This window comes from Canis lupus, chromosome 35 (assembly GCF_048164855.1).
Source record: "Canis lupus baileyi chromosome 35, mCanLup2.hap1, whole genome shotgun sequence".
NCBI classification, from domain to species: Eukaryota; Metazoa; Chordata; class Mammalia; order Carnivora; family Canidae; genus Canis; species Canis lupus.
Window position 1 is genome coordinate 12,475,055 of NC_132872.1, and position 26,315 is coordinate 12,501,369.

Consider the following 26,315-nt stretch of genomic DNA (forward strand, 5'->3'; position numbering starts at 1 on the left):
ACAGAGCCTCAGTGACAACCTTAAATTATTATTGTATTTGCCTTCAACAGACTTTTATTCAGTTCTGATACTTTTGTTTGCCATATACTCTTATCTAAATTAATGAGTTCAAAACCCAAATTTTTTTGTGTTTCTTGGCCCCATTTTAAGGATCTGATCATTGAGGCTTGAGAAGTAATTACTTTTCTGAAGGCCACCCAACTAGTAATTAGATTCAGTTTAACTCCAGAATGTGTGTTCTTAAACTCCAGAACAGGACTGAGTCACAATTTAAAATCAGATCTTTTTAATCCTGCCTTTTCTCTTTCTAAGAAGTCAGCTGCATAGTAAAAGTGACAACAGCTAATTCCAAGTTTGTGTCCAAACTCTGAGATATTATGATGCTAGTCAGTGGTCATCTTAAATTATGTGTTGGTAGCTGATGGGCTCAATCGGTAAACTATCACCTTCAGTGTTCTCAGATGGATCAATGGAAGCATCATCAACATAAACCTGTCTGTATTGTAGTCTTCCTTGTCTTCTATTGTTCTTAAGAGACTTAATATATATTCTATGCAAAGGTTACTAGAAAAAGCTTTTTATCATTTTATTAAGGGATTTTCTACACCATATCGGGCTTCATTTCCCTCAACAATGGTTTGTTTTGATAAATCTTTTGCAAATACAGCTGGTACACTGTAGAGCTGACTCAGTGATTCTTAACATTGACAGCACATCCAAATCACCTATGGACTTTGAAAAATATACAGATGCATGGTTCTAACTCCTACAGATACTGAATCATTGCATCTGGGGTGGGGGCTCAATGCTGATTGTTTACAAAGCCTCACAAGTGCTTCTATAGGCATCCAGGATGGAGAATCACTGATCTACTAGTTCACTTGATAAAGAATTTGAGACTATCTTATACATTAAAAGAGCAATTGAAGGAAGCAAAATCTTTCCATAAATCCTACACGGAGTCCTTTGAAATAAAAGTGGGACTCGTGAGCAGCTTGAGAAGCTGTTGCTTGGGCTATCCAAATATTCAGATTTGACTCTCAGATAATGAAAAGGCAAGAAATAAGAAGCCATTAGAGCATGGTACTAAGTGGAATTATGGGAAACCATCTGTAAAATGCTGTGGGGTTTGGAAGGACCTGTTCTTTTTAATAGACATTTTTGTAATAGAAAACAGGGTAATGGAAATAGCAGCATATTTTAATCTATCTGCATTTCCTTCAGATAAAAATAAAATAAAAGGGAAGGGCATAACCTTGCAAATGTATCTTGATCTGATATTATTTTTGCAAGTTAGACAGATATGGGGCCACTAGACAGCCCAACTCAGGGCTAGCTATCAAATCAGAGCTCACTCTTCAAATCCCAGCACTAATCGAGATGATAAAGAGCTACCTTTCGATTAATCCTGCTCTGGACTTTAGACGAAAGATACTGCAGTTTAATTACTGAGCGAAATTCACTTTGTCTGATCTGCCTGTCTTTGCTGTAATGTCATAATATAATCAGCATCACCCCCATCTGAAACATGGGGCTGTGAAGTCCAAGAACCTGTGTGATTGGAAGAAATAAAATGATGCTCAAACAACAACCAGCCGCAGTGCAGTAATTATTCAAATCTTGTTTTCATCGGTATGTCACTCTCCTATTGGCTTGTCATGACAGCAACTGAGAAAAGGATGGGAGAGCATGTGATTGAAAGGGAGATTGACCTGAAGGAAACGGACTAGGTGTGGGAGGGAAGACCACGCTGTATAAAATCTTAAGGCTAATTAAACTTGGTTTTTCTTTAATATATATATCCCACTGGCTGCTCCTGATCCCACAAGTCCAAGCTAAACCATTCAGCTGATATGTCTCTCTGCAATTAAAATCTCCCCTTCAGTTGAAACTCTACAGTTTTTACTTCTCTGAAAATAATTTATTTTTCTTTTAAAACTGGCAATTACTTAACAGATTTTTTTCTATAAGCCTCAATAAAGTTTTTGTAATTTAAACTCAATGAGAGAAGGTTGCAGATTTTCTTCTGTCAGAGATAATGGTCTTTGCAAGCATCCTTTCTAAGTTTGCACGGACCCACTGCCTTACATAGAAGCGCTGAATCCAGATACCTGGCTTTGCTATGAATTGTTACCCTATCTTACATAAAATGTTTACAGTAACTTGGGATCCCTGGGTGGTGCAACAGTTTAGCGCCTGCCTTTGGCCCAGGGCGCGATCCTGGAGACCCGGGATCAAATCCCACGTCAGGCTCCTGGTGCATGGAGCCTGCTTCTCCCTCTGCCTATGTCTCTGCCTCTCTCTCTCTCTCTCTCTCTCTCTCTCTCTCTCTCTCTGTGACTAACATAAATTTTAAAAAAAAATGTTTACAGTAACTTGCCCTAGGTCCTTTAGTTAGAGAGTGGCTGAGCCAGGATTTGAACTGAGATTTGTTTGATTCTGGGTCATACTCTTTTGACTCTACTCTTCTTCCACCCTTTATTCTTACTAATTTATGGTTAATACCCCTCCAGTTGATTCATTTAACACATTGCTGAGCAGCTCCTATATGCCAAGCACTGTGTCATACTCCACATATACATTAGTGAACCTTGGAAGGAAGAATCAGCTAGTATCTGTCTTCAAAGGCTTTTAAGTTTGGTGGTTCAGTTGCTTTTGTGACTTCTATTGTAAATTAACATTTTAAATCCAAAGAGCAATTGGACCATTGAGAACAAATGTAAAATATGAAGTCCGGAGCTCTTTTCTATTTCCCTGTTTTTATTCATAGTATCACCATTCTACCCATCACCTCAAAATCTCAGAATCAATGTTCCCAAGAATCTTAAAGTTTTATAAAACCAATCATCAAGTCTCATCAAAATTTGCCATATATGATCCATCATCAAGGCCCTTAAGCATCAAGGTGAAGCAGACAGGCTCTGGAGGCAGATGACCTGTGTTTGAATCCTGGCTCTATCACTTATTAACTGTATAAACTTGAAAAAGTTGCTTAATCCTCATCTTTAAATAAGAAACAATAGAGTTACTTGCCTTTTAGGGTTGACATACAAATTAAATGGGTTAATCTACATAAAGCACACAGTTCAGTGCCTGGTACATAGTAGAGATTTAATAAATATTATCCTTTCTTCCTTTAAAGTCTCCAGAATATTTAATTTCCTTTCTATTTCTACCTATGCTACCAAGGTCAGATATTTATCTCATAGTTCCTGGTTTATTGCAAGAGTTCTCTCTCTCTCTATCTGTCATTATCTCTGGGCTCTCCCTGTTTCAAGTTTTTCTGTCCACCAACCCCAGTTACTTATACTAAAATACCAGTGTGATGATGCCAGTGCCTTATGTATAAACCTTTACTAGACCTCTTTTGCCTACAGAATAAAGTGGATTAGATAGTCCAATATTCAAGGAACCTCTTCAAATTCCAGGCTCAATTTATCTTTCCAACATTATTCCTATTCCAATTCCCACTAACTTGTTTATTTGTTGCTCCCAAATATGTTTTTCATTCTTTGCTTCCACGCCTTTTCTCATGTCCTTCACTTAACCTGCATCTTATCACTTCCCCATTGTCAGTTTTGACATGAAATGATTCTCTTTAAATCCTTGTTTTGAATACTGATTTGCCTTGTATTGCAATTTTTTTGCATTATCTCAATGATTAGATATTAAGTACCTCAGACATAGGTCAGTGTCTCAATATACATCATTGTTTGCCCAGCGGCATCCAGAGAAACTCAAACATAGTTAAGTATACAGTGAATATATGCCAAACGAATAAGAGGTCTGAATTTGGAGTTCCTTCCTTCCTCTAATTACCTTTTCCTTCTCACAAATCACTCTGAATTTTGTCCAATATTCCTAGTGCCTGTTGATCTTTAAATATTTTAAAACTTCTCCCTCCTTGCTCCCCTTCCCTGAGCACTCACTTTTATAATGTCTTTCCATTCCACAGCCATCCCCTCGGTCATCATATTCATTCATAGGCTGCTAATGGGTTCTCGTTCTTCTAGTTCATTCTATACCAACTACATCAATACTAGGGTAATACTTATCTGTAGAACAGAAATAACAGAACCTGGTCTTTTACTTTTTGGAGTTGTCACAAATGGCATTATATGTATGTGGATATGACAGTATTTGACAGTATACTATTTTATAAACTGCAAAAAGCTCTATAACCATAAGGTATAGTCTATAGTGTCTAAATATTTTCCAGTAAACATGTAGTCATGTATTAAATATATAATTAAAAATATCAACAGTCAGGTCCGATAAGCTGTATCATTTCTTGTATCTAAATAAGGTACACATGTGTATCTAAGGATTATTCTTTTACATTCTTATATCTCCTCCTAGATCTCCTCTTTTTCCATCTAATTCACTCTTGTCTTGAGAAACTCACATTAGTTGGCCTCACCTCATCTGCGGGGCAGTTGGGAGTCTTCCTTAAAAGACCTTCACTGGAAAGAGTCTTTTTTTTTTTTTAAGATTTATTTATTTACTTTAGAGAGAGAGTGTGTGTGCATGAGTAGGAGAAGGGGCAGAGAGAGAGGGAGAAACCACCTAAATACTCCCTTGCCTATTTCTGTCACTGTCTTCCAAGGGGATCTGATATACTAGAGGCAGTAAAATCTTTACTCCTTCCTACTGGCCTTTTGGCTCCTCCTGCTTGTTTGGAGTTTTGAGTTAAATTTTTCAAGTTAATATTTAACTCATGAGATAACTGTTTACAAAATTGTTGGTTGGCAATCAGGGATTTTTCCCCCCCTGGATTAATATGGTTAAAGTTTAACTTAGTGGAACAGCTCATAAAAAAATAATAAATATATGTATATAATTAAATAAAAGTACTAACTCTGGGAATTTTGCTGATATGTCTTCTAGACCCAAAATGGAATATTTGTTCTAGTTCAGATAAAAGAAAGACCTTGGCTATAGGCCTGGCAAGCCAACTCTGTGGAAGAATTTAAGTAGAAGGGGAAGCCTGAGTCTACTTTTGGGTAGCAAATGACATGCAAATAATGAGAACATCCCTTTTTTTCTTAAGAAAATGCCCTTTATGCATAGCCTTGGTAACATCCCATTCAAAAGAAGTTGTTGGGATTCCCTCCAAATAGCATATTTGGATAATATTAGGCTTTGATCAGTCCTGTGCTATCTTGACATTCTGCATTGTCAGTGACTTTGTATAGTACAGTGTTATCAAACTTAGAGGCAGATGTGAGATGAAATTACTCTCTTTAGGTATTACCCTTCAGCCATATTCATAAGTCAGAAAGGACTGTCTCTTCTCCTGAGACAAAGATGAACTCAAGCTCCATCTGATGATTGCCAGAGCATATCTTGCATTCCTATGGGAAATCTTCATGCTTTTGTTAGGGTTCATGGGTACAATCTAGAATTGAAACCCTATTTGGGTTACTTCGGTTTACTTGGGAAGGGGTTTCATCTTCTAGTAATGCAGACCTCAAGGAATAGTTGTTGGAGAGACTTGGGGAGCAATTAAGTAAATCTCGTGAAACTAGAAGGGGCTGCATATATGTGAATTTCAACTTTAACATGGAGTTCTCCGAAATTCTGTGCCATGAAGATATGCTGTGTTTTGGCCATATATAGAAATCTGCTTGGCCAGTTTCTAGTTAAAGGATCATTTTTGGATATTCAGAAGTCAGTTGTTAATAATTTTTGTTATAAGAATTAATCGGCTTAAAGCCAAAACAAGAACTAGATTTTCAGCCCTATTCTGCATTCAGAGTCATAAAGCCAGACATTCAAAACCTGGATATCTCATAAACACCTTCTTAGTGTTTGTTGTTTTGCCAAATATGCTGTGTTTATCCCAAATCAGAAGCCATTTGAGATAGAATTATAAGTAATAGATTTCAAATTTGAAGAGACTTAAGCAGGTTTTAAGTGCCAAATAAGGCAAGTAGGAAAAACTAGAAAGAGAGGTGTTTCAGAAATAGCCAGTGTTTCAAGTAGAGGACATGGTTAACCATGTTAAATTGCTGCTGAGAAGATGAGTAAAATGAGAATGAAAATGTGAACATTGGACTTGGCAAGAGCAGACATGTTACAGTGGAATGGAAAAAGCCACATTGGAGTAGGTTGAGGAAAGAATAGAAAGTGAAGATATGAAAAAAGAAAAAAAAAGAAAGTGAAGATATGGTAATAGCTAATATAGACAATTTCTTCAATAAATTTTGCCAGAAAAGGAAGAAGACAAATGGAAAGTGACTGGAGAGAAACTTGGAATCAAGAAAGTATCATATAAAGATATACAAAGCATGGTGGTTTCTTGTCTTGTTTTATTTTTTGTGTTTGTTTAATTTGCTTCCCCAGGTGAAACACGACACAAATAAGAATCAAAGCCTGAAATCTGGAGTAAAAAGAGATGAAAAAGGCAAAATTTGCCTTGTGAAATGTAGAAGGTATTGGCTAAGATTCAACAGATTTTGGTTCCACGTCAAACTCTACCAGCTACTAGTAATATTGCCCTAAATAACTTTTCAGTATGAGCCTACTTATTTATTGATAAAATCTAAAGTCCATTTATGATATTTCAGTTCCAGAGAGGAAAAAATAACAGACGTATTTCAGAAGTCCTTCTTTAGTAGAAATAAAATTTATATCATTTTTAACCATTGACAAAGCACTGTATTATTTAGACAGCATTCATATCTTGTTAGTTAACCCTCACAAGACTCCTACAAGGTAGATGATTATATTGTTTTTTACTTAACAGGTAAGGAAACCAAGGTTCTGAAAGATGAAGTAGCTGGCAAAATCATATGGTGTGTAAATAGCAGAGGCAGAGCTGAACCCCAAATTTTTAGAATATAATTTAAAGGTTCTTCCCACTTCATAGTGCTCCCTCTGTGGTGTTTTATTTTGTTTTGCTTTTTTCCCCTCACTTCTCAGTGAATCCCTTTAAAAAAAAAATGATCTGGTTTTCATTATTTTTATTTCTTTCCATTCTGCTTCTTCAGGGATTTCTGAGTATGACCACCTCCCTGAATATCTGCATTTCTTCACAAAAGGGAACCAAATGCATAGGGATCAGAGGTCTGTATTAAGTGCCTAGGAAGAATAACCCTACACCAAAACCTTTTTACCAGTTTAGTGATAGTGTTTCAAACACCCATGGAAAATTAACACTGTGACCATCAATGTTAGTGGTGGAAACCCCTTCATAATATCTTGTCATTTGGCCTTACCAGCTTTTAAAACCAAACAAAGTAGGAGGAGAAGATGGGAAATGTGAAGTAGGAGAAGAGATGGCATGGAGGGGTCCAAGTGTTGCTTAGTATAGGCCCTGCAGACCAAAAATTATTGTGTTTCTAACACTATTGATTTTTTCAGCAGCTGATATTTCAATCTGGGTGCAGTGTGTCTGTGAGTCTACGCACACTGTCAAGAAGAAATATGATAGTGTCTTAAAAGATTAATAATATCGCTGGTCCTCTGGAGGCCTGTCTTAATTCACTGGCCTGTTCCCTGGCATGTACTGTAATTTATCTAGTCTGATTTGAATAGCAAATGGCAATCGGCTGCCATTAGGGAAATGGGCATCATTCTTATTGATCCAGCATGGGCTGGATTTTATTTAAGGAGAACTGCAAAATGTTATTACCTTCAGGAAGAGAAACTGAAAAGGGAGCTTTTCCCTCGTGTATTTTGGAAATGTTCTACCTTTAAAAGAAGGGAATGGATTGTGGATTTAGGAGAACAGAGGGAGATGATGATCCTATTGTGTGAACAGGGACATGTACAGGCTGTTTTCAACATAATTGTTTACCAGCAGGAAAGAGTGCTCATGATTATGAGAAAGAGGCCATGGCCTCAGAGGTTAGAACATTGGAGAGTTAGTCAGATCTGATCTGTTTCCTTGTCCAACTTTGTGAAAAGCCCCTGGTTGCTTGGAATTTACTTGTCAATCTATAAAATGGGCTAAAAAAATCTACTGGCCACATGCAAGGTTTACTTAGCGTTTGTTTCACATCCTGAGAGCTTGGATAAATGGTGCTGTGGAATAAAACCAGGAAAAACAAAGAGGGCCTATTTGACATCGGAGGGTGAGGTTTCAATATTTATTATTGCTCTTCACTTAGAACTCTTGAAGGAACAGGTTATGCGCTGAGTGGAGCATGACGAACTAGTCCCATAATTCTCATTAACCATAGCAGGCATCTCTCAGGTGAAGACTGAATATGTGGACTTTAATGTTCACCTGTTAGTGGCAGATCTGAACCTGCACTTGTAACTTGTTCTATAGAATCAAGGAAAGCCATCAGCATTATGGTAGCAAATGTGGGAGACAGACCCATTTTGCCCATTCTCTATGCGCTTTGTCCAGAGGTAGGGGCTGAAAGAGCCATTCCCATCAGAGCAGTGGAGATTTGCTGTGAGGGAGCACATGCACATTCACTCTATCCACAGCCTGTTTTAGCAGCCTCTGAAGGGGAGAAAGGTATGACAAAGGTGGCTAGAGGAAGTGCTCATTGCAACTGAAATTCTCCTCCATTCCACCTCGGGTTGTTATGGAAAGAAACGATAATGTGCTACAGGAAATGGCCAAGTATAAAAGCAATAAAATAAATTGAAAATGACTTTGTTTTTTTGAGCGGCAGTAATTGCTATATGTTGTGATGTTTGCATAAGGAATTAGTTAATGTGTAGCAGAATGGCATGTGATACTTTTTATTTGCCTGATGACTATAGTCTCTGAGTGAATGACTTATTAAGGTTAATAAAGAAAAATTTGCTTGTGACTTGTAATGATCCAATTGCTAGAATTTAGCATCCCCTTATGCATTGTTGCCTAAAGGGGAGAAGGAAAAAAACCCACACACATTAATGGCCGACTGGCTCTGATTTTTTATAGTGGTGTGAGAACAAACAATGTCTTCTAAATTGTTGGTCTGTCTATCTTTCTGCCTGCCTGGGCAGGAACGTTATGGCTTTCTTAATTCTCCTGTGTGATTTATCATCCTAAATTCATTGTTTTGCATAACTCTGCTCAAAATGAAGAAATGTCATTATTTTGCAGCGAAAAAGTTGTCATTTGCATAATGCCTGCCATTAATTATTGTGAGACTAATGCAGTTGTTGATATTTTTAGGGCACAGTGGTACAGCCCGCACCTTGTATAATGTCATTCTGAAAACATTGGTAGTTAATAGGTGCCACAACATTGCAGAAATGGAAAAGAAGATGATGAAGAAGAAGGGGACACAATGGAACAGGCTGTGTGATCTTTATTTAGCTTTTTTTTTTTCCCCCTGAAATGCTTGGTGAAGAAAGACTATAAAAGGAAGCGAATAGAGCAGGGAGCTGTGACATCCAAGAGAACAAAGGGATTGAAAAGCAGAGGTTTTCTATTTAGACTGAATTAGTATAACCTGGGTTCCAGCCAGTTTAATGGAGGAAGTCGTGCTCCTCTGTTTTGGCTTACAGACTTCACCAAAGCCCTGAACAGAATGTAGGGTTGGGCTTTTTTACACCAACAGTTAGGATAAGAGTTTGCTCTGAAACATGCTCATCTTGTGGGAGAATTCTCATAGCTGGGCACTTGGCCAAAGTGAAGAAGACACACCACAGTTTCATGGAAGAGAGCTGAAGACTCTGCTTCTCAGGATTTGCTTAATCAGTCTTCTGTACCTTTCTTTTCCTGCAAAAAGCAGAGGAATACAGGAGTAGCATATTAGGGTGAATTTTTTTTCCCTCTGTTCCTTGCAATAGAACTAACTTTTGCATCTGATTCTTTAGGGCAAGAGCCTACCAAAGCTTTCTATTTCACAGGTAAATGAAAGTCAGTTATAAAAATTCGATCAGAGATGAAACTCATTACACTGAGTCTGGGAGGCATAAATATTACAAATGTAGGTAACTGTTGATCTTTTTAGTCATGGGAGCTTAAAAAAAACAGGCTCACATCAAATAGAATTTTTTTCCTAATTTCACTGTTTCATGTGTATTATAAATTTAGATCTTTCCTCTTTATCATTAAGTTTAAAAGACATAAAAGAAATGGAGCCTCAAAAGTAGGTCTAGTTGCTAAGACTGACCAGAGATATTTAGAAAGAAGATATTGCCCTTCAATGTTTAAAGGCTGGAATTGTAAACTCTGCAGAATGCAGTGCTTCTCAGACTGTAATCTAGATTCTGATGACTATCCCTTGCCCAAAGACTGACTACTATTTTGGACCTCCTTAAAGCCAGGTGATCCTTGTGAGGGGGTCATAGGAACGTGAAGGAAACCACGAGGGGCTGTCCCAGTTTGTCTTACAATAAAACCTCAGCAGAATTGAGGCTGGGATCCTTGTTTGGTAGGTCTCACCTTGGATTTTGAACTCAATCTGCATGTGTTCAGTTCTGGCTTATGCAGAAAGCACACATTCTGGGTTAGGAAAATTTTAATTCCCTACAGTGACATCACCATCATAAATTACCACATTTGGGGTTGTAAAAAACAGATGAGCCCATGCGTCAATGGAGACCACTCTTCATTGGTGCTCTCACTTTTCCCTTTCTTCTGGAGAAAAGGAAATTGTCCTAACACCCCAAATTAATATCCTTTGAGTGTAATAAAATCAACACAAGCATATGGTTTTAAAACGTAAGAAGAAGGTCCAACATAGGGGGCCGTGGACAGAAAATAAAGAAAAGGGATTTACACTTCCTATCATACACTGGAACAACACAGGCAGACTCCTCCTCAACCCTCTCATGTTTGTGGCCTGATAATGCCTGTGTCTATCATATTCTACATACACGTTAATAATCCTACATATAGGTATGTATGAATATCTGATAATTAAATGAACAAATTATGTCGTGATTAGGTGACAGCCCATCTTGGCTAGCCCAGAACTTTCCCTGTTTTAACACTGGAAGTCCCACATGCTAGGAGTCTCCTCAGTCTCAGGTAAACCAAGGAAGTCAGTTACCCTAAGGCCTATTGATTTAATAGTTATATTATATATTTCATCTTTTATTTGAAAAGGCTTTTATATTTAGTGAACAACCTGCTGTTAGGAACTATTTTTTATAACATCCACTTGCTAAAGCATTTTACCTCCCCATAGGAGTGTTGAATAAAGAGGTGTGTAGACTTCCATGCATTGAGTGTCTAGCACTTTGATCAGCAATATTCTGGAAAGTAGCAGTCTCATAGTAAATAATCAGCATCAGTTCTGATCCCCTGTGTTCAGGAAATAATTTTATAGCTCAAGTCTTCCATAGAAGCAGGGTAGGAATCCATATGTTAGTTGGCATGGTTTTCATCACCTAACATCTGATAATCATGTCAGACTGGCATTCTTTAATACTCACTGATTCCTGCCAGGACTTCTAACTTCTTTATCCTTTGCTGTGGAGTTTTTCTCCTTTTGCAGCCAGACATCCTGCTAAGAACTGAGGATACAAGATGGATAAGACATGGTCCTTCACAAGAAGTTTTTCAGTTTAACCTATGAAGTGGGAAAAAAAAAAAAAAAAGCTGTGAGAATGAATTTTATAAAGTATCTAATTGAGGTGATTTCTGTATTCACTAAGAATGGTTAATGCTGTCACAAAGCTTAAGACATATAAGAATAGCACTTAAAATTGTTGTTTGTTATATGGATTGGTCTGTTCATTTGTTTAGTAAACATTTATCGAAGTTCTAGTATCTGCTCAGCAATGTTCTGCACACTGTGGATACAAAAATGAGTCATACTTGGTAGTTTTACAAAATAGAGAGTACAAAAGGATACTCCATTCCCTCTCCAGGTTGGGAATCCTTCAAGTGCAAGATTGCCACGTCAGCATTCCATACCAGTCTAAGACACTTGGACTAGTTGGGCTGGGAAAATATCTCCCTTTATAGACTCAAAGGAGACATTATTTTTAGTTAACTACCTAATTTCACTTCACTTTTCCCAAGAACCATATTCTAAGACCTGAGCTGTAGCATGTAGGTGGGTACCCAGATTGGCTTGTGCAGTCAGATGGAAAGAACAGAGGCATCTGGGACAATCCAGATCAGCCACTACACTGTGCAGAATAAAAATTTTCTATTTAAAGTTGATATGACTGGGATGAGATTTAGAACGCTTTATTCATCCACTTATTCATTCAGTCATTTAATATCTATCAACCACCTATAATGTTTCAGACATTGTCCTAATTACTGGGGAGAGAGTGAAAAATTAACCAAAGTCCCCTAGGAAACTGACTTTATAATGAAAGAAGAGAAAACCGATAATTAAGTAAGCAAAAATATATCATTTTAAATAATGATAAGATCTAGGAAGAAAACAAGGCAACGTGCGGGGGTAAAAATAGGAATGGATGATGGAGAGAGTGCCCTTTGCGATAGAGCAGGTAGCGAAGTTCTCACTAAAACAACGGGCATTTGAGCAAATATTAGAATAATGAGGAGCTAAGCATGTGATGATAAGAAGAAGAAGATTTGAGGTTTAGGGAATAGATATTATAAAGTAGGTAAGAACACCTTGAAATGTTCCAGAAAGAGCAAGAAGAAATGTGTAGCTCAAGTGGGGTAAAGCAGGGATGGTCACAAAGCTAAGGATGGATCAGATCACATAGGCTGTGGTAAAGACTGACAAGAAGCTGTTAGCAGGTTTTAAAAAGGGTATGTGCTCTTGGGGTTTCTGGGTGGCATAGTGGGTTAAGCATCTGACTCTTGGCTTTGGCTCAGGTCATGATCTCAGGGTTGTGGGATCAAGCCCCCTGTCTGGCTCTGCACTCGGTGTGGAGTCAGCTTGAGAGTCTCTCTCTCCTTCTGCCCCTCGTGCTCATGCTGTCTCTCTAAAATCAATAAAAATTAATCTTAAAAAAAAGGTATGTGTTCTAGTTTATAAATCAAAAAAGGTCTGTGGCTATTCCATGGAGAATAGGCTAAAAGGATCAAAGACAGAGTAGGAAGACCAGTCAGAAGTTACTGTGGGAGCCCAGGATATGATGGACAATGGCAGTGGAGGGCAGAAAAATAGTTCATTTCTGAATAATTTGAATGTACATTGAAAGCAATTGCTGAGGATTTTGATGTGGTATAGATTAGAGAGAGACACATCAGGTGCGGGGAGTCCTAGGTGTTTGCCCTGAGCAACTGGATGAATGGCAATATCATGAACTCTGTGGAGTTGGGAGCTATAGAGGATATGGTGGAAAGAGTAGATTTGGGGGCAGGCATAATTATGAATTAATTTGGGGCATGTTGACTTTGCAATTCTTGTCCAAGTGAAGAGGTTGAGGAAGTATTAGGTATATGACTCAGGAACTCAGGAAAGGGATTAGTACTAGAGATACAAACTGTTGTTTGTCTATTTTTTTTCACTTCTACATATGTATTTTCTTTATAATGTAAAGCTTACAGAGTACAAGGCGTGTATTCTGAGTTTTTGAGGTAAATATGTATCCCCTATGTTATTTGATGATGAATACACAGGTGCTACTTTGATTCATTCTGCTGTCTTTGGAAAGTCTCAGATGTATATAGCAAAGAGGTCCCAACGAAAACATACGAACACTTCCTGAGGACTCATATGGTTTATGATCTCACTGAGATGCAAAGCAAACCTAAGTTATTGTTTCCATAATGATTTAAGACAGAGGGGACAGCACATACTCTGTAACTTATTAATGGAGGTGGAATGCATGAGAGTTGGAAGGGAGGTAAAACTTGAACCCAATTTTGGAAGTGGGGAGAATTTAAACAGGCAGTAAGGAGCATGCACAGTATTTCAGATAAGGGCAAGTTGGGAGCAGATGTACAGAGACATAAATTCACTTTCTCTTTGGGGAAGGCAAGAGTGGGGAACAGGAGACTGGCCTGGCAAGAGCAGACTATTGTGTTTATGTTTATTAGAAGAGATGAATTTATAAAGGTTGAACTTACCCCTAGGCACATTGGTCCTCATCTGTAGGGTATTTCAGAATCACTTCTGGAGTTTTGAAATGAGGATGCTTGGATATGGCTTCTGGAAATTCTGATTTCCATAGGTTCTTGGAAGGTCCCTGGCATTTATACTTCACACAGGGAGCTTATACAGGAACACATCTCCTTCCTAAAGCTTTGATTGTTTCCTAGGGAAACAGTCCTATTGGACTCCTAGGTAGAGTTCTCTCGGGGCACCATCCTAGTGGGGGATCCCCAGCTGGCTCTCCTTGATTCCCAGTGTTTATTTCACTGCTCATGCAGAAATTGAAGTCTGTAGCGCTTTCTGTCTTTTAGTTATGCTATGGACAGAAGTTGTTTTATTGTCCCTCCTTGTTGATCCACATTACTTTTGGAGAATATCTGGAAAATTCAAATTCAGTTTGCTGCCATTATCCAGTGGGAACCCAGAAGTCTGCAGATTTGTTTCAAGAGTAACTTCCTGCGTTAGGAAGTGGTTGCCACACTGCCCTACATCACTCATACATCATTTACACTTAAATGTACATTTACCTAAATGTAAATTCCATAGACTTAACATAGAAACTTGTAATGCTCCACTTTAGCTATTTGAAATTTCCATGGTGAAATCTGAAACTCGGGCTTTACAGAGTCTGAGTTTTGGATTCTATTGAAATCTCAAAGTTTGAATGCCAGGTGTTATCGGTGTTATTATTTTTATTTAAAGGAATAAGGACTCAGTTTGCTGGGTGATGGAGATATGTTTTTGAGATATACATGGCACAATAAAGGAGTTCTAAGGAGAGGTTCTGTTGAGGGCATTCCAGATGGAAGGCTGCCCCAGGGACCGTCACAGCAGGGCTTCAGGGAGCTTTAGTACACCAGGTGTCTACTAACCTCAAGGTTATATTTAAAGTTACGGAAGCATGTTTATAGATCAGTAGTGCTGCAAATGAGACAGTTTAAGGAGTATAATCTGACAGTGGATTAGAATGTGTTCCTGTCTTGTGCCTGCTGTGTGCAAGCATTCTGCTTATCCTGGATAACAATCAGACAAAGAGAAATGAGGGAAGAGAGGAGGGAGGCAGGGGTAGAGGAGGGGAGAGAAAGAAGAAAGAGAAAGAAAGAAAGAAAGAAAGAAAGAAAGAAAGAAAGAAAGAAAGAAAGAAAGAAAGAAAGAAGAAAGAGAGAGAGAGAGAGAGAGAGAGAGAGAGAGAGAGAGAGGGAGGGAGGGAGGGAGGGAGGGAGGGAGGGAGGAAGCCCACCTCTCTTATTTGGACTGACTGAGCACTCACAGTATATTAGGTACTGAACCGAACATGCATGAGACGTAGGTCCTGCCCTCGGCCTTACAATTCCGTGCACCGTGATTCATAAGGCATCACCTGAACAGGGGGCTTCTAGGCCATACGGGGCAGGCCGACTCCAGGACACCTGCGCTCCACATTTGCAAGTAGACTGTGAGTAAGTCTTAATATCTGTGGAGTCTGGGAGAAGGGGAGGTATCTGTTTCAATTCTATAATAATACAAAACACTCAAGGGATTCCTGCAGGGGTAAGTAGAGTTAAGTGGTGGACTAGAAATAAGTGATGGCTTGAGGAGAGAAAAAAAAAAAGTCTCATTCCCATTTTTCCCAGGTGTCCCCTCCGGGGGGAGTCTGTGCCACTGGGAAGAGGCCAGTTTTCTCCATGTGGTAGCTTTGAGTTCCTGAGGTTTTCAAAACTGCTCAAGGAAGAGTATGGCATGAATGTAGACACTGTTTTCTTGTGAAGACAATGGGATGGAATTTAAAAATGGGCCTTTCGTGAATAACCAGGTTGCTGTGGACCTGGGACATCCTGGAGTGCCAGTGTGATTTGTCACACTGCAGGGAGGTGTGATGGGGGTGAGGTTGGCTTGACTGAGAATTAAAGAAGCCAGAGTTCCCATCCCACTGCGTGGACCAAACAGGCTTTCTGACAGTTCCTCGGTTAGCTAAAACTGGTGTGAGTTAGAGGGACAATTGTAACAGTGACATAAAAATCCCAAATAGCCCTTCTGCATAGATACACATTTAGGAAATGCATAATAAATGACATATAGTGAAAATGTAAACAAGCCATTTAATAACATTTTAATGCTTGATTCTGATCTCTTAATTAAAATGTGCATAAAAGAAAACAATGGTGGAACATCTGTGTGTGTTATTGGGATAGCAGGATTTATGCTGCACCCTGGGCTTTTTTGTCCGCTTCTCAGTGTGTGCGCTTACATGGGAGGGTCTCCTCTTTGAGACACAGTTCCTCATTCGAGCCCCACAGGGTCCCCACTCCCACCCACCATCTCTTGGCAGTGGCTGTCTCTTCTTCTCTTTCCTCTTACATTAAGTACTATATGGCTCGTTCGCTGCTGCAATTAAACTGCTCTCAGCATTCGATGTGAAAGCCACTCTTGGCCCCACCCCTATAACCTGAAACCCTGACCTAACCCTGACTCACCCTTGTTATCTCAGCAGATGTACACAGCATTACCTAATGGTTCTGGCCTCAGTGAATAATCTCAAAGAGCCCTAGGGAACCACGGCCCTTTGTATCTGTGACCTTGCCACAGTTATTACTCAGCTGGACACTATGTGGTTTAGATGTTAAAGACAGAAATTCTACTCACCCCTGGTGGTGATTTTTTAAAAATTATTATTCATCTGGGGGATGTATCTCTGGGCTTCATTTGGCCCAGTAGTTAAATGAGAGTAGCCACCATCACAAAAGTGGAAGGCCATGAGGTGCTTTAAGATCTTCCAGTGAAAATGTTACGCTATGAAATGCTCTTATTTCTGTCATCACTTGGAACATATCTGATCACCAAAAAGTTTATCTTTGATTAAACCAGCATAAAGGACCTCACGTGTTCTTTTACTCCCGAAAGAACTATGTGCCATTTATGCAATAGAAAGCCACAGCCAAAAGGTCTTCTTAAACATATAATAATTAATATTTAATGGCCCCCTTTATGAGAGGGACATTGCTGTGGGACTATCTCTAATCCTCACAATGTTCCTGCAGAATCGATGGTTTTATTCTTCATTCCACAGGTAATGAAACTGAGATTCAGATCCATTTAAGTGATGTGCCTAAATCTATACTGTTAATCAGTGGAAGACTTGGGATTCAAATTCAAGTCAGTTTCTCTCTCTCTCTCTCTCTCTCTCTCTCTCTCTCTCTCTCTCTCTTTCTCCCCCTCTCAGCCATAATCCTTCCACAGTATCAGGCCCTTTCAAGGATAGCTCCCATTTCCTGGAGACGGTAGTGAGATGGTGTTCTGAAAGAGTTAAGTAAAATGCACCCTGTTTGTGACAAATGTCTGAAACTTGTTTTTATAACTTGGATTTAATTCACAAATAAAGAGTAATTATCAATATGTCACAGATGAAGAGCTGCATGTATGGATCAGTGTAATTTCTGTTCCTTGGCTTATGGATGCAGTATGCCCCAGGGAGTTTCACAGAGCCACATGGCATCTTCTAGTGCTGGGTTCTGTGTAAGCTGAACAACGTGTGAAACTCCTATGTGTTGGGATAGCTCACATAGCTGGTTACTATCTGAGGAAATCTGTATGAAATTACCTTAGACATGGTTGCCTTTCTGAATCTTTCTTGACACTTAAGTGGGGGTGAAATACCAATTTTTGGTACTGGCTTTGAATTTTTTGATAGATGTTTATTTTTGGAAGTGGTGTCCCGAGAGAAGAAGAGGGGTGTGGTGCTTGCTTTCTTTTGCTATCCTCGTTTTCCTCCTTGTGCCTCTATTTCCCATCTGATTCAATTTTATCAGTTTGCTATCATCTTTTGATGAAAAAAACATAAAATGTTCATAGACTAGAAGTTATTAAGACTTTAAATCACGTAAGACTACCCTTGGGGTGATTTTTTTTTTTTTTTTTGGACTGAGTTTTGCATGTTTCGGTTTTCTATTAGAGGGTTTGCGCTGTATACTGGGGATGCACAACTTATACCTGTCCCACTCCCTTCATTTTTTCTCAGACTGAGAACCTCTGCTTTAGGCTTGTGACGTATCCTGAAACAGGCCAGTTGTTAGATTTATGTGATGCTTAGACTGTGGTACTGGGGGCGTTCACTGGGCATTTAGATGTGTATTAAGGAAAGCATCATCATTTAGTGGGAAAAGCACAGGCTGTGAAGGATCACAGGAGCGTGGCTTCTTTGCTTACTAGTTGTGTAGCTTTGATTGAGTTATTTAATAATCGGGCCTCAGATGTTGTATCTGTAAAATGGACATGAGCAAGAATACCGGCTTTATAGAGCTATTGTACAGATTAAATGCTATCATACGTTTAAAACAGTTGGAGCAGTTCCTGACTCTCATTGAATATTGGTGGCTTCCATTTCATGCAGCAAAGAAAGGGAAACAATACGGAAGAGTGGAAATTAGATGATTTGCCTTTGAGAAAACTGTTTCGTCATTTCGAGTCAGCATAGCAGAAGATTCGTCTAGGAGTTAGAGTCCCACATTCTGCTACCAAGTCAGGTCGGCCACTAGAAAGCTGACAGACCTTCTCTCTTAGCCTCTCCGCGTCTCTGCCCCTCGTCTTTAAAATGAGTAAGTCAGAACGCCTGAACTGTATTTAGTTACATAGTTTTGCTCTCTGAAGAGTTTTTCTCCTTCCCAGAGTAGTCTGTGGCTGTCACTCCTGAGTGTGTAAGTCTCAAGTCTTGCAGACAGGCCTATTGTTAAGATACGCTTTTCCCTGTACAACTATGTTTATATGTACATTTATGTTCTTGGTATATTTGTCATGTGTCTGAGTATTTATGCACCTGCACGCTTGTTGAAATAAGCACACTAGCATACATTCATACATTTTTTTGTGGGTATGTGTGTTTATATATAACCTATATATATACAGTATGTGTGTATATATATAAATATATGTCTGTGTGTATGAGAAACAGATGCACTGTAGGCAGATAAAGCAGATAAATATAGATCCAAATAGAAGCAAAGCATATAAATATAGACGTTCTATAGAGTGAAAGCAAGCAGATCAGCACCATTTCATTATTGCTTGAAGCCTTTGTAATAAAAGAGTTGAAAATCAGTAACTGACATTGAAATTATTGATTGAATGACACTGTCAGATCAGAAGGCACGGTGTAAGGTAAGAAAATAACCTGTCTTTCAACTTTGAGGAGCAATTAGCAGGAAGATTTGTTACTTTTAATTATTTGATTTATGAAAGTTTTTAGATGCTATGTGGTGTGGTGTTTTTTAAGAGTACAGATTATGTCACCTTTCCTAAAACTACTACCAAACAACAAGAAATAATACATAGGGGGAAAAACACCTATTCCAGTCCTGAGAAAGGACTTGGTGAAGGTGACAAGATCCCTTTTGTTAGCAGGCTGTGATTGGCAGTCCTTTCCTGTTTCTGGGTTCGGACAGACAGTTGGTTTCATTCTACGTTATTTTTCCCAAGCCCTTTGAAGTCTGTAAGGAACTCACCTAAGGGGGATATTTTGAAGCACTAGGCCAAAGTCACCATTGTTGAGTTATTTTTGTGGGGAAGCTTGCAATTGTGTTTAGTGAGTGTGTTGTGTGAGTAAAACTGGGCTTCCATCTGTTACTTTCATGTCACTGTTTTCACCAGTCAAAATAATTGTGAGTTTTTGCTTTATTTTGTTTTGTTTCAGTGGAGAGGGTATTGTGAGTTATTTTTAGCAGGTTTGAGTTAACTGTGTAATTTTTTTAATGTTGCAAGTTATATCTTGATCATGCATTTAAAAACTGTTTGAAAATAAGAAGTGCCTCCTATTTTCACCCAAATTTCATCTATTTCCCTAAGCAGATCACGTCTTTTCTTCAGCTTTGTTGTAAGACCATCCAGAGAAGCTAAAATGTGAAAAAAAGCCCTCAAAGTTGTGCTGAAACAAATCTTGCCTTTGCCTAAGCAAAACTGTCAAAGTAGTTGTTGTTGCTTTTCTGTTGTTTAGTTTACTATTGCTTTTCCTTATAAGGATGAGAAAAGAAGGCCAGGAAGATGTTCTAATTCTCTGTTCTTTTGTGCTTCTGCTAAACCAGAAGTTACTGTTTCTTCCTTCCTGCTCCCAATCAGATTTAGACTTAAAGCACAAAAGGAGGGAAGGGCAAAGCAATATGGATATATTAAAAGTTGAGAAATAAATTGATGCTGCTAAAGAATTGTTAATTCGTTCTTTCAAATCTGGTTGGCTACTATTACTTTATTGTTAAGCTCTTCACCAAATTATCATCTTAAAAATATATTTTAAAAAATGTCCCAGTGGCCTTGAGGATAGGACATCTCACTCTCTTTCTCTCTCTCTCTCCCCGTACCTCACTCTTTCTCTCCCTCTCACACACACCTCTCTTCTTTTCTTTGTTCTTTCCTTTTCTCCTGCCTTAACCTATTTACTGGTTAGCTTTTGTCAAGTATCATATAGTAAATTACCAGAAATTTTGACAAGGAAAAATATTATATACACATACACATGTATCATATACACCTGTATACACACAGATACACACAGTCATATTAATTGTTAATGTACTAATCATCGAATTTTGTATGAGTTATAAACTATTATATAATTATAGAGTATAAATTTTTAAAGGGATTTTTATAAACACTCAAATATTAGGTCTGATTTAAAGATTCCTGGGAAATGGTACATTTTCTTATCTACGACAAAAAAATATTTACCAAATATACATTTAGGAAACAGGGATTTATCAGAACCAAGAGCAAAGCAAGAATCTGTTTCTTTTTAGGAGTCATTTACCTTTCCCAACTCTTACTCGGAGCATGTGGTGGCTCTCATCATTGGCGTGAGGGTTATTTATTTATTTATTTATTTATTTATTTGATGGCTTCATATTCTGCTCCTGGCTTTGTGGTATCTTACAGTACCTGTGGGCCTGGGAGTCAAACAGATCCTGATCCTCACGTGCACAACATTTTAATTAGCTCTGTGTCCTTAAGAAGTTAGCCAGCAGCTCTGTAACTAGGTTGCTAATCTATGAAACTTAGGCCAATCTTATTTACTTCACAGGGGCTAGCATTAAATGGAATAATGAAGTAAATGACATATAATATGTACTAAATAAATGCTAGTTTCCTCCTGGCCTATTAATTTTTCTAAACTTTTTTTAATATTTTATTTATTTATTCATGAGAAACACAGAGAGAGAGGCAGAGACATAGGCAGAGGGAGAAGCAGGCGCCTCAGAGGGGGCCTGATGCGGGACTCGATCCCAGAACTCCGGGATCCCGACTTGAGCCAAAGGCAGAAGCCCAACCACTGAGCCACCCAGGCACCCCCTGGCCTATTAATTTTAATGTATGTCTGTGATTTCCTCCTCCTGTCCGTTCTCACCACTGTGGCATAGCATTGTACTATAGCCATTAGATGTCATGATCAATGCTAGAGAAATAAGAAAAACAGGTTTTAAAAAATTATTAATTATGTAATATCCACCCTGAAAATGGGCATATGAGGAAAGAGATCAAAGGAAACCATCAGGAATTCTTGCCTCCTATAATTTAAGGTTTTCTAGTTAACAAACAGGAATGGAAGACTTTTCAACACCGTATTGTCAAAATCCTATTCACATCATTAAAATGGAATGAAGTACCAATCAAGTGATGCACATTAAACCTTTTAGAATAACAGGACATCCTTTTTATTTTATTTCCCACTCATAGTAGGTTAATGTCCTTCATTCTACAGTGGATGTTGTTCACCTTAGCTCACTGTAGATTAGACTCCTCAACTGGCACCTGCTCTTAGAAAGAAAGAAAGAAAGAAAGAAAGAAAGAAAGAAAGAAAGAAAGAAAGAAAGAAAGAAAGAAAGAAAAGAGTTATTTACTTATGAGAGAGAGGGGCAAGGTGGGGCAGAGGGAGAGTGAGGGGGAGCATCCTAAGGAGGCTCCATGCTCAGCATAGAGCCTGACGCCCGACTCGATCTCATGACCTTGAGATCATGACATGAGCCAAAATCAAGAGTTGGACACTTAACCAACTGAGCCACCCAGGTGCCCCGGCACCTATTCTTTTTTGAAGAAACATATGTGGTCAGAATCCAAATGTCACTGAAATTTCTGAATAGTTGCTTCATGTTTTCTCTTTTAAGGAATTAGGAGGGGGAAAGTACTTCCCACTTGAAGATATTTGGAACTGTGTTCAGCCTAGAGCTGATCATTTTAGCTGAATTGTAAACCCCATAAGAGTTAATGTTTTATAAGGGAAACAATGACACAATCTTAATTACAATGATTCTGGCAGCAACATTCCTGTTATCCAGGGACTTCTTTCTCTTGTCCAAGTTCTCTTTTAACCTCCTCAGACTTCACTTTCTGTGTAGCTGCAATTTTTGTATGCAACTCTCTCGGACTTTTTTTTGGAATTGAGAGAGTTTGGCCCGTATCATGAAGCCACGTTAAGCCACTCGGATTTCTCTGGACCTTCTTCTGCTATGCCATAATCAGTCCCAAAATAGTTATATCTCTGGAATGGAAAGAAAGAACAGGGAAGAGAAAGGTGACATGGTGAAGCAGAAAATGAGTGGCCTGGAGATTGTGAGATTTGCTCTCCCATCTGATGAGATTCCTTGTAACATAGGCTCCAGTCTTATTGACAGTGACAGGGTTTAGGCAGCTCTAACACCCTGTGGCATAGCCTGTAAGTTGTCAGTATCTTGTTGCAGTTTTTATTTCTTAATTTGTGTATACATGAAAGGCCTATTTATTGTATAATGTTAAATGTAAATTTTTTCTTCCTTTATGACTTCTAAGGATCTCAAAGCGCATTAACAAAACAATTATTTCATGGGGAAAAGTAATGAATAAATGTTGGGAAAACAAATACAAAGTGAGAGAAAGGAAAGAATTTGAGGTCGGCAATGGGCATAGTGATCTAGAAACAGAGTTAAAAGTGATTCTATCTAAAGAACTAAAGAATAAGAGGAAGAAGGGAAAGAGGAGTGAAGACTAAAGATAAAAAAATGAAGTGTAAGATAGCTTTAAGGTGAACATTGTTACATAATCTTATAAAAGAATCTTATAAAAGACTCTTCAAATCTTTCTCTTTGGGATTTAAAATAAGATTTATCCTGAAACTAATATTACACTATATGTAAACAAATGGGAATTTAAATAAAAACTTGGGGAAAAAAAAGGGCCAAAAAATAAAATAAAATAAGATTCAATTTATACAATATTAACTTATCCTAAGCTACGGAGAGAGGAACTGTGAGCTTCAGATACTAGGCCCAGCTTTGTCTCAAAATATATATCCTTGAGAAGATTACCTTCTGAGCTTCAGAATCTTTATGAATAAAATGAGGGTTCCAACCAAGTTCTCATTCATTTTTTTAGAATCCATGAAATGAAATAGCACGTGGGATGGTCTTGTCAACATACTGCCAGGATGCTTATGTAAGGAAGTTGCTGAATTTGATTAGATTAAACCATTGATCAAAGTTAAAAAAAAAAAAAAAAGCAACTTTCTGAAGGTTTTGACTGAAATGTATATGCCTACTCCTAGATGAATTAGCAAAATGGTCATTGCACTATTTAAAAAGCACTATGGCTGCTACCTCCAAACAGGCTTTTAGTTGAATCTTCAACTGGAATTTCTGAGAGATTGGCCCATGCAACTTTTCTTGTAAAGATCTCATTCACCAATTCACTGAAAGATAGCATTTCTGACTTTCTAATCCAGATTTTTTTTTCCTTATAAAACTCCTGTTTAACCAAGAAAATGGAAATCAGTACATTCTTGGTTGCCCTGCTATTAATTTAAATTTGCATAACCTAATCAAAACTCAACCTGCCTTGCCCTTCAACAAAAAGCTATATTCTCTCCCATTACTAAATGGCTACATTCTTCTCAGTAGTTTTTAAAAGATGAATTATGTTGATACCCCCTGACTTTTCCTTTAGAATGTGTCCATGGAAATTAAAATGGACTTTTCTGTGCCCAAGACTGAAATGTAAAATAGTTCAAAAGGGCTAGTGGAAATGAACACAAAACTTTGCTGATGCTATCAACATTATAACTTTTGTTAAGCTTTTTTTCAATAAAATGGAACTGAAGTCAACTGTCGCCAAATAACTGATACTTCCTCTATACCATCATTTTGTGTCTACAGATAAATGATAGAGTAATACAGCCTAAGATTTCCTGTAAAGCCCTGAAATATGTTTTTCTGAGGCTTTTCTAGCTACTTTTCCTACAGAGATGTTTCTCCCATAATCATTTTACTGTTTCAACAAATACTTGCTGAGCATCGAGAATGTGCCAAGCATTGTGCAAGGTGCTCAACATACAACAGTGTATACACAGCCATCGATTATTAAAGCATCCTTGACAAATGGATGAGTAGGCACCTGTTTAATATTTAATAAGCTAAGTTGGGTGAAAAGAGATGATTGGACGATCAGAAATGAAACCTTACACTCTTGTTCTTTCTTTTGGATGTGATTTTTCCTAGTCAGCATTTACAAACCCACACTCAGGAAGGAAACACAACAAACCCTTGAGCTGGCTGCTAATAAAGAGAACTTCTATTTCTCTTCCTCACCTTACTAGTTGTTCTCAGCCATGGGAGGGCACTCAGGTACAGGAAGGTCCTGTGCCTAACAGCAGAATCAACTGCACCCTTACCTTCCAGCCTACGATTTAGGAACTCACAGTACGGCCTGGCATGGAAAACACTGAGGACTGGGAATGCCTATCATCATCCTGATCAAAAGTTAAATTTTAAGTGCTCTCCATGGGCATAATATAAGAAATTATTTAAATGTCTTTTTCAAGTGTTGTTCATCAGTTTAGAATCTCTCCTCATTTTGCCCATTTCTCTTTGATTATCCTGTATTAGGCAGTTCTGTGTAGTCACATGATTTGTGGTCTATCTTCTTCCAAAGTAAAATAGTGACCTCAAAGATTTCTAAATGCATCCTTCATACAATTGTGAAAGGAGATGGGTAAAGGAGAATGTATTTCTCTTTGCCCTGTGTGTCTTTCAAATAGTGTTTGCAACTAGGTAAACCAGTTGGACCATGGCATCGACTATTACAGATACAGATTTACAAACGCATAGAGAGAATGATAAATAGGTGCATATGGGGAAGTCTGACAGATGAGTGGAATTGCTTTCAAGTAATTTGACACACTAGTACTTTCAGACATTCACCTGCCAATAATCCTGGTTAGAAACAAGACTGGAATATTGGGGTCGCTTGCCCAAAGTCCATCTTTCTGAGACCTGAGCAATAACCAGAAGTCAGAGCTAGAGGGAATGAGAATGAAAGTGTTGGAGGCTTTAGAACTGTTTCTCTAAAGGAGCTCTTTCTCTCTTTCCTCTGTTCCTCCTCTCTCCTCTCGCCCTTCTCTCCTTTCTTTTTCCTCCCTCCCCCTCTCGTTCCTTTCTTTTCAGTGCTATGAATTCATTAGATGGCATAGTGTAAATCAATAGTAAACGCTAACCGCCTACTCTGTACTCAGTTACGCAACATCACATAACCGGTACACAGAGACAAAAAGGGAAAAAGCACACACAGCCTTTACATTCAAAAGCTCTTGCATAATTTTACTTTTCCACAGCCAAAAAGAAAAAAAAAAGGAAATAACAGATGGGGAAACTTACAGTTTTTTTTTCCCTTTTCTCAGACTGTTGAGGAGGGAGTTAGTTAACATCCGTGGCCATTTCGAGTTGCCCTAGGCTGCAGCAAAACATCCCATAATTGTCAGTGCCTTAACTGACTTTAACACGGGATTTTGTGACCCTCCATGATGTGGTGAATTTTCCAAGTAACATAAGACTGAAATTATTCAGAGGTGTTTAATGCTGACTTGATTCTTACTTGTTTTGTGAAAAATCAACAACATTTAAAGTATGAAATGAATTTTAAAATAGAGGATAGGGAAGACGGCTGTGTGTGTGTGTGTGTGTGTGTGTGTGTGTGTTTTCATTTGAAATGTATCCTGATGTAATATTTATGTAAAAAGCCAGTTATATAAACCCTGTCTTTCTCTCGCCTTTTACTTTGGGGGCTGTAGAAAGCTCTAATGTTTTTTTCTTTTTTTTTTTTTTTCTCATGACAAACTCCAAAGTCATAATGAAAGAGAAAACATCTAGATGCTATAGCACAGGCACTTAATGCAAACTCCCTATAGAATTCATCCCCTAAACAACAGTTCCACTTAGGAAGCTGCAGTTTCTGGAATTTTCATTTAGAACTTTCTGTGATATTCTTCCCTGGCACACGTTTAGATTCATGGCACCAGCTTTATGTCTCTTTGTGCCTTTGTAGCCCATCACTCCTTTCCCACAGCCCCTGTTTTTTTGCTGGAATAACTTCCTTCCCAGCTTAAGTGGGAACACAGTGAGATTT

General features: G+C 38.3%; 1 protein-coding gene and 1 long non-coding RNA gene across 5 annotated transcripts in view; one reads left to right on the forward strand and one right to left on the reverse strand.

Moving 5' to 3' along the window:
• ZBTB20 (zinc finger and BTB domain containing 20) overlaps positions 1-26,315 on the forward strand; it is a 433,101-nt gene that overhangs the window by 32,873 nt on the left and 373,913 nt on the right. The window lies entirely within an intron of this gene.
• On the reverse strand, positions 9,338-25,643 carry LOC140624851 (uncharacterized). The gene is made up of 3 exons (XR_012024297.1): positions 25,568-25,643; positions 11,338-11,474; positions 9,338-9,673 (listed from the first exon to the last, which is right to left on the reverse strand). It is a non-coding gene; the product is annotated as an uncharacterized lncRNA (long non-coding RNA).